The 9152-nt window shown below is 39.3% G+C and overlaps 1 pseudogene; it reads left to right on the plus strand.

Moving 5' to 3' along the window:
* LOC102485497 (ferritin heavy chain pseudogene) overlaps positions 1-7253 on the plus strand; it is a 20121-nt pseudogene extending 12868 nt beyond the window's left edge.
* The last annotated feature ends 1899 nt before the right edge of the window (positions 7254-9152 follow it).

Genomic DNA, 9152 nt, shown 5'->3' on the forward strand with positions numbered 1-9152 from the left:
TCAGTTCTTTTTTTTTTTTTTAGAGGTTTTTGCTATAGGGCACGTGCGCTCGCCAGGCAGAGAGACAGAGAGACAGAAAGCGCAGAAAGCGAGAAATCACCCCCTGGGGGGGGATGACCACGCAGCAATCCCTTCTCCTCCATTCTCCTCTTGGGATCTCGGGCACGCATGCACACATGCCCGACGTAAGTTTTAAGCCACCAGGTCCGGGTGAGTGCACATGCCCTATAGAAAATTAAAAAATAATAATAACAATAAATAAAATTAAATATAACAATTTAAAAGATATTCTTTAAAAAAAAACACATCTGAATTGGAAGGTAAGCAAGCATAGCTTAAGGGGGGAAATGCTCCACTGGGAAAGTTTCAGAAGAATGATTCCTTTTCATTACAATGCTTCTAAAGGAAAGATTTTCTCAATAAACATTTATTTTGGGTAAAGAAAAGCCTCCTGAACATTCAGACAGAAATTTTATATGCCCCAAATTTGAAGAATCAAATGTTTCAACTAGGCAGGTACAATAGGATATAAATATTTTGAAAAAGAAAACTTCTTGTTATTCTTTTCCTTTGCTTGTCTTGTATGATATTTATTTGCAACTTCTTGTTACTCATTTCCTTTGCTTGTCTTGTATGATATTTATTTCAAAATTTAGGTAAATCCATGGCAGCATCAGTCAACTTAGAAGAGCTTATCTCATAAAAATTGCATAGATTTTTAGCAGAACTCCTTCCTGTTGGCTAGTATAATCTATAATGCCATGCATTCAGTAAGAAAAATTTACTCTTACATTTTAAATCAACATGTATAAAGCATACTAAAGTCTAATATTTCCAACGGTTTATTTCCTTTCACTAAACTGCAGATCCTGCTACATAAGGGTGCTGACATTTAACTGCCTGGTCAACAGATGTGCTATGATTCAACTCACCAAATTATAATGACTCCTTGATTGGAATACGCAGGCCTCTCCAAATTTGCCCTTGCTCACCTACCCTCTTTAAAACATATTCTCTTTTAAATATAATAGTACCATCTGTGGTGGGATTTTTTTTTTCCCCAACATCTGAATTCAGTGTGACCATTTTGGTCTCTTGGTGCTCAAGCTTGCCTCTTCAGACCTCCTGTCACTCGCCTTTGCATCCTGTGCTTGTGCCAGCCTGAACAACTTGCAGTTAATGGAGAGTGTCCTGCATTTTAATAGTATTGCGCTTGTACACACACCACTCTCTCCCTCTGCAATGCCCTCTGCCTCTCCTTCACCTTCTTTTGCCTGATTTACTTCCACTCATCCATCAAATCTCATTTTCAGTATCAGCTTTGCACAGTCAGTCAGTCTATGTTTAGGACTGACCCAGTGCGCTGTTTGGAACTCATCACAGTATATGTGACCCTGTGATTTCCTTTCTTCCCCACCACCCACCAGAGTGGAATTTCTTTCTTTTTTTTTTTTTTTTTTGAGAGGTTTTTGCTATAGGGCACGTGGTATATGTGTCCCTGTGATAGAAACAGTTGCTTTCCTTTCTTCCCCACCACCCACCAGAGTGGAATTTCTTTCTTTTTTTTTTTTTTTTGAGAGGTTTTTGCTATAGGGCACGTGCGCTCGCCAGACAGAGACATAGAGGCAGAAAGCGAGAAATCACCCCCTAGGGTGGATGGTCACGCCACAATCCCTTCTCTTCCATTCTCCTTCTGGGATCTTGGGCACGCACGCACACATGCCCGGCGTGAGTTTTAAGCCACTGGGTCCAGGACGTGAACCGTGGTCGACTACATGGGAGTCCAGTGACATAGCCATTACGCTAACTGCTGGTTCCCCAGAGTGGAATTTCTTGAGCACAGAAACTGGTCTTTTATATGTATATTCTCAATGACCAATATTAGGTTTAGCAGATAGTCACTGCTCAATAAATCTCTGAATGAATGAATGTGTAAGGGATTAAATTTGCTTCATTTTACCTTTCTATGTTTTTTTTGTTTGTTTGTTTTATTCTGGCCTACAAATGAAGTTGTTACAAGACAGATTGATAAGAAGAAAAAATTGTGTATGTATGCACAGGAGTTCCACAAAAACATGAAAGTCAAAGAGTCAATCAGATGGTGGGAACTGATACAGTATATCACCTTGAGACATGAAAGAAATAGAGTTTGGTGCATTTGGATGAGGAGGTGGATAGAAACTATGGAAGGATGCGGGGAGATAATGTATGGTAAAGACAGATTGTCTTGTTATGCAGATAACAGTGTCTCAGGTAATTAAAGTTGGGTTTATTAATTTATTAATATATTGAATTGTACAGGTTTGAGGGAAAAGAAGGTGAAAGTATGTGGAGAATGAAAGTATGTGGGGATGTACATCCAGCATACGTGGAAAGAGACAATTTAGTCATAGTACATCTTAACAGCATACTGTAGTGGTTTTTTCAAAGCCTACATGCATTGTATATCAACCAAGCAAAGATGTTAACATATACATCATCCTCAACAGATAACTTTCCATTGTATGTGTTAAGTGTTTTTTTTTCCCATGATCTCTTCCTTCCCATTTCCCACTATCCACCCCATCCACAATACAGTCTCTGGTATTGACGCTAGCCATCCCCATTGTTGTATCTTTCAGTCTTTTGGTTTCTGCTATAAAGTGCAGGCATTCTGTTTATATTGAGTGGGGATATGCAATATCTGTCTTTCATGGTTTGGCCTTTGCCTAGCATTAAATCCTCTATATTAATCCACTTTGTAGCAAATATCAGTAAAACTACTGTAGAAAACAATGCATAGATATCTCAAAATCCTACAGATATAACTACCATATTAACCAGTAATACCATTCCATATTATCCAGTAATACATAAATGATAGAAAAACATTCAGTCGGAGAGAGACCTGTACATTATGTTTATTGCAGCATTATTCACAATTGGTAAGATATGGAATCAAACTAAATGCCCAAGAATGGTAGACTGGATTGAAAAAAAATGTGGCACATATACGATATGGAATACTGCTCAGCCATAAAAAAATAGATATTGACATTTGATCAAAGAGTTAAACATAAAACCTCAAACCATAGAACTACCAGTAGAAAACACAGGAGAAATTTTGAAGACATTGTAGTAGGCACAGATTTCTTAAATAAGGCCCCTTAAGCACAGGCAATAATTCCCAAAATGGAAAAACTGGACTAGAGCAGGCTAACAAAGCTTCTGTATAGCAAAGGAAACAATCATCAGAGTGAAGAGACAACTCTCAGAATTAGAGAAAATATTTGTAAATTATGGTTCAGACTGATAATCAGAGTGAATAGGGAACTCAAACAGTATACCTGCAAAAAGAAAATTAAAAAATGGGCAAGTGGGAAAAACAGACAGCTCTTCAAGGATGATTTGCATTTTATTGTGCTTATTTCAGTATAAATTTTCTCTCAGAGTTTATTGAAGTACTAATTAACATTAGTATAGTAATTGAATTATTACTGTATTTTAATCCAAAAAATGACCCTATAGCTTATGTGTGATCATTACATCTACTTTTCAGATGCAAAAATTTGATGTCATATAAACTAAGCATAACAAATGTATAAGTGGTAAAGTCAAAATTCAACCTAGTTCTTCTGGATTCAAACATCAGGCCATGCTGCCTTTTTTTGTATACAAATAATAATGTACATTTAGAACCAAAAATAATTTTATCGGAGAGAAAGTAGATTAATAAAATCATGATAATAAACAAGTCTGCTCTAAAGTGTATGATTCCTGATGCCTATGCCCACAGAACAAATCTAAAAGCAAACATTTATTAACTGCCTGACCTTGAAGAAGTCAGCTTATCCTAGAATCACTTCTCTTATTTTTTTCCCCCAGAAGATGCATGTGCTTACCAGAGAAAGACAGAGAGACATAAACAGAAAGAGAGAGTGAGAGAGAGGAGAATAGTATGCTACAATTTCTTCTCCCTCCTTTCAGGATTTTGACATGCATACAGAAGCACCTGCCATATTTCTAAAGCAACCTGGTCTGGGACTCAAACTATAAGGTAGCCCTACGGGATCCAGCTGCCTTATCCACAAGGCCACAGAGCCAGCCCTAGCATCACTTTTCTCATCATTAAACAGCAGGTAACAGTTGTCCTGATCACTGTTATGAGGATTAAAAAGAATGTGTAAGAGGTCCTGGCACATAGTAGGTACTCCCCAAGCTATTATTGTTCTACCACAATTTCTTTAAAAGTTAGCTGTATGGCTTTGCACTGAAGGAGAATAGGAACTGAAAGGTATACATTTATTAAAGTTGAACACTACTTAAAAGTGTATGAAGAATGTTCGTATATTGGTTTCATCCTGTTGCATTTTTTTTTATTCTCCTTGGGCAACATATATTTTGAATTTTAAAGCTCCCTAGTTTGTACAAATAAGAAAAAGAAAAACAACTTTCAAGTATATGAATGCTCAATGACACAACAAAGGGAACTTCCAAGGCAAATTTATTATTGTGCATTTCCAGGTAATGTAAGCAAAGAGATAATTATTTGTCATCTTCTGAATGTGCTAAAAGCAGATGAAAACACCTTGCAATTTGCACAGCTATTGGAAAGATCCTCAACCTAGAACTGTGTGAGCCTGATGCTGGCAGCTCCCAACAATGGATACAATACCCAGTTATGTTTTAAAAACTGGCAAGTTCACAGCAGTGAATTTCTGCATACTTGAGGCTGCCTTGTTGATTTCTTTTCAACTCGGACCCAAGTCAAGCCAGGCTCTCCAATGCAGAACAACAATGTGGCCACCAGGAATGAATTTTTCCCCACCCTTCATCCCCCAGTTCCTCCCTTCAGACAAATCATCCTACCCAGATTTCAAAGAAATCCCAGAGAGGCATACTTGCTGTTATATCGCCAGGACTCCAGCCAGCACAAATCAAGAAAATGGTTTCCAGGTGCACACTGCCTCCCTGCCCCCCCCCGTCACTGTAAAATCTGACGATTATTCCAAGCTTTAATCTAGAGATGGACGATAGGGGGAACAGGAGGGTAACCTTAGGATTCAAAAGCCCATAGAAAATTATTTTGCCGTTTTCATTTTAGAGGAGTCATGTCCATTCTCCAAAACATATCACACAACCCAGCATGATTAATTCTGTCCCTTTTGATAAGTCTCAGACCTCGAATAACTAGGATACATTATCTGAACTATGGAAGGAGCCCTACAGAGTGACACATTCACAAAGGTAGCTCTAATCCAGTGCTATTACTATCTCCCAGACACTAGCTCCATTTTCACACAAAGCTGTAATTGGTAGAAAAATTGCTTACTTTTCCCAATAGCTCTGAATTTGCTAAGTTCAAGTAATGACTGATAATTATTGATAAACAAAACACTGAAGGGAAATGTATTTTCAGAACTTTTCTAGACCCCACAATGTTCCTAGTAGTAAAACAACGATTGGGAGTCACAACGTTTAAAGCAAGTCCCAGTGGACCTGTTCTTCTCTTTCAGTTTAACCATAGCAATTTCTCCTATGCCCAAATGCCAGGATGTTCACCATTCTGAACACCTGTAACCCTGTGATCATGAGGATTTCTATCCTTAGATACAGATCCTTATACATTGTCAAAATATAAAACCTTAAAAGACCTTCAGATTCCCTTTTATAATCATAATGAAATCATCTCTCTCTTTTTTTCCTCTCTTTTTTTTTGGGGGGGGTAGGTCAAGTCTAAATTTTTTTTTTCTTCAAGTTCATTTATTTCTTGTATGAACAAGTAAGATAGCACTCCTACACTCAATAGGGTATTGATGCTGTGATCCACTGCCAGCTTCAGCCAGCCCTGGATCATGGGTACACAGACTTCTAATATACTCAGGGATGTTCCTGGATGTGAACTTGGAACCTTCCCATGTGAGTCAGCCACTCAGAGCATTGTGTTTTCCTTTTGCACCATTATCTGGCCTCAAGTCTGAATATTTGTAAAGCAATTCATTTTGTTTGCCATATAATTATCATCTAATTTTATTACTGATTGGAGAAAGTTAGGCCTTACAGAGAAGAAAAGTCTGTCTCTGAATCTGTAAACATGGTCCGCCTGTAAGTTACATTTCATATGTCACACTAAATTTTTTTCTTTTTTTATTCACACCAGCAACTCAACGCCGTCAGATTATAAGGTGCTTTATTTGCTTTCCTCAGAATTTTTGAAAATCCACATAGCTTTTTTCTCTGGAAGTTCCCAGTTTTATTGTTATGCTCTTTCCTGTATAATTTTGTTGCTATATTGCTTACATTATTTTCTCTAGCTTTCAGATCTATATTAGTATAATTTTCAGACTTCCAATAAAATCATTTGTCGAGTTGGAATCCATTTAAATCTTTCAAAATATATTTCTTGTGTAGTCCTTTGTATTTCTATTTTATTTGGGACATTGTGTCAGAAACTGCTAGGTTTTTCCACAATTCATATTGTCTTCCTCTTTGGCATATAATAAATATATGTCCAGGCTCCTTGCAGTTAGACATTCTCGCTGAGAGTCCCCGCGGCTTCTTGCTTCAACAGTGTTTGAACAAAACCTGGCACTTGTCCCCTGTCCCAGCCGGTCACCCAGAGCCAGTCCTCCACCACCAACTCCGAGCATCTTCAGACAGCTCCCAGGCCCCCTGCCACCGCTCCAGCACCGCACAGCCACTGTGGCTGCCGCCCCCTGCCATAATGACCGCGTCTGCCTGGCAGGTGCACCAGAGCTTCCACCAGGACTCAGAGGCCACCATCAACCGCCAGATCAACCTGGAGCTCTATGCCTCCTACGTGTACCTGTCCACATCTTTCTACTTTGATGGAGATGATGTGACTTTGAAGAACTTTGCTAAATATTTAGCCCATCTATCTCATGAGGAAAGGGAACATGCTGAGAAACTGATGAAGCTGCAGAATCAACGAGGTGGCCACATCTTCCTTCAGGATTTTAAGAAACCAGACCATGATAACTGGGAGAACTGGATTGAATGCAATGGAGTGTGCATGACACTTGGAAAAAAACATGAAGCAGTCACTACTGGAACTGCACAAACTCACCACTGACAAAAGGGACCCCTATTTGTGTGACTTCATTGAGACACATTACCTGAATGAGCAGGTGAAGTCCATCAAAGAACTGGGTGACCATCGAACTAACTTGTGCAGGATGAGAGCCCTGGAACCTGGCACAGTACAGTATCTCTTTGACAAGCACACCCTGGGAGACAATGACGATGAGAGCTAAGCCTGAGGCTACCTTCCCCGGAGCCACAGGATGACCTCCCTGCTCACCACGGCAGTGCATGCATGTTGGGGTTTCTTTTACGTTTCCTGTAAGTTGTATCACAACATCCACTTAAGTTCTTTAATTGTTATTTGTTCCTTCAGACAAAGAAATTTAGTACACACAAAAAAAGAAGAAAGAAGGAAGGAAGGAAGGAGAGAAAGAAAGGAAGGAAGGAAGGAAGGAAGAAAGGAAGAAAGGAAGAAAGAAAGAAAAGAGAAAGAAAGACATCTGATAAAGTTGTGGCTAACACAACTGACGAAAGTGGTGTGCACTTTTCTGGGCTGGTTATATAAACCTTTCCTTTGTTTAATCCTCTCTCTCTTTCTCTATCTACTAGATGAATGGGCAAGACTAGTAACTGAAGGCCTGGACAAACAAATAATTCTGGGTGCCTGAGCGACAGAATGAAGCACACATTCCCTATCTCCTAACCTGCCTTGGAATGTGGAAAATAAGCATATATTCCCAGTAGGAAATAAGTTTATAGTGTCTGATCCACTGTGATTTAGATAGTATTTGTTCAAGCCCTTATCTTATCCTGACTATTATAGAAATTTGTACCTGAAATGGATGGATTAAAAAATGCAGCGTAGTGGCTAGGTGGAGACTGCTGGAAATCACTCTGAGACCTGGAACCCTATGAGGATCTGTTACACTGTGATTTTTAGGACCACGTTGAAGGAAAGTGTATGACACCTGAGCATAAACCTCACAGGAAGTGGCTGGAAAGATTGAGAGTAAATATGTGTTGGCAGCTACTGGCTAAAGTATTATGAGAATGAGATGAGTTTAGGTAAGAATTGGCTAGCTTGCAAGCAGAAATAAAAGAAAATAGAATCCAGAAACCAGATGCCATTAAAGAATGGAAAATTCAGTTATATTCTAGAACACAAATGGCAGAATTAAGAATGAAAGAGTCTTTAATCCACTATGGCTTGTTAGGAGTGAGATTTTGCCTTCTCAAAGTGGCCTCGAGATAGCCAAGAAATCAAGTTTGAATAGTATGTCTAGAAATACATTTTGGTGTGGATTTTGGGTCTGAAAACTTTAACTAATAGATCATTAGTTTATATACTTTTGAAGTCATTTTATTGCCAAAGGATCCACTGACTTCAAGGTAAATCTTATTGACCCCAAAACACAAATTCTAAACCAGAAGAAATTTGGAAATGCATGAAGGCATTTTTTATGCCAACTACTGGTCCCAGTGAAGAAATTTTTTTAAAATTGTTATATCCTGGGGAATGCTAATGGTTTCTAGAGGATAAGGCCAGGGAAGCGGCTCTATTTTCTAGAATGCACAGGATTGCTCTGTAACAAATGATTATGCATTCCAAAAATATGCAGCTCAGGGTAAGAAACATTCTCAAACTTGCATGAAGAAGAAATGAATTTTAAAAGCTGAGTATCCTACAAGGGCTGTAGATCCCATATCTACTGCAGAGTGGGCCATGGAGGATGTTTGAACAAGGAAAAACTTTCCAGAGGAAGGAACTAGATCTGTGTGATTCTTTTTTTTTTTTTTTTTTTTTTTCACTGTAGGGCGCGTGCGCTCGCCAGACAGACAGAGAGAGACATAGAGACAGCGAGAAATCACCCCCCAGGGGAGATGGTCACGCCACAATCCCTTCTCCTCCATTCTCCTCTTGGGATCTTGGGCACGCACACACACGCGCCCGGCGTGAGTTTTAAGCCACCGGGTCCGGGACACGAACCGCGGTCGACTACGTGGGAGTCCAGCGACATAGCCATTACGCTAACTGCTGGTTCCCGATCTGTGTGATTCTTGATGTTGGTTATAGCCTGCCAGTGCAAATGATACCCATTTTTAGTGAAAAGTGGGCAGGCTGTCTAGTG

The sequence above is a fragment of the Tupaia chinensis genome, unplaced genomic scaffold, assembly GCF_000334495.1.
Source record: "Tupaia chinensis unplaced genomic scaffold, TupChi_1.0 Scaffold000013_1, whole genome shotgun sequence".
NCBI lineage: Eukaryota > Metazoa > Chordata > Mammalia > Scandentia > Tupaiidae > Tupaia > Tupaia belangeri.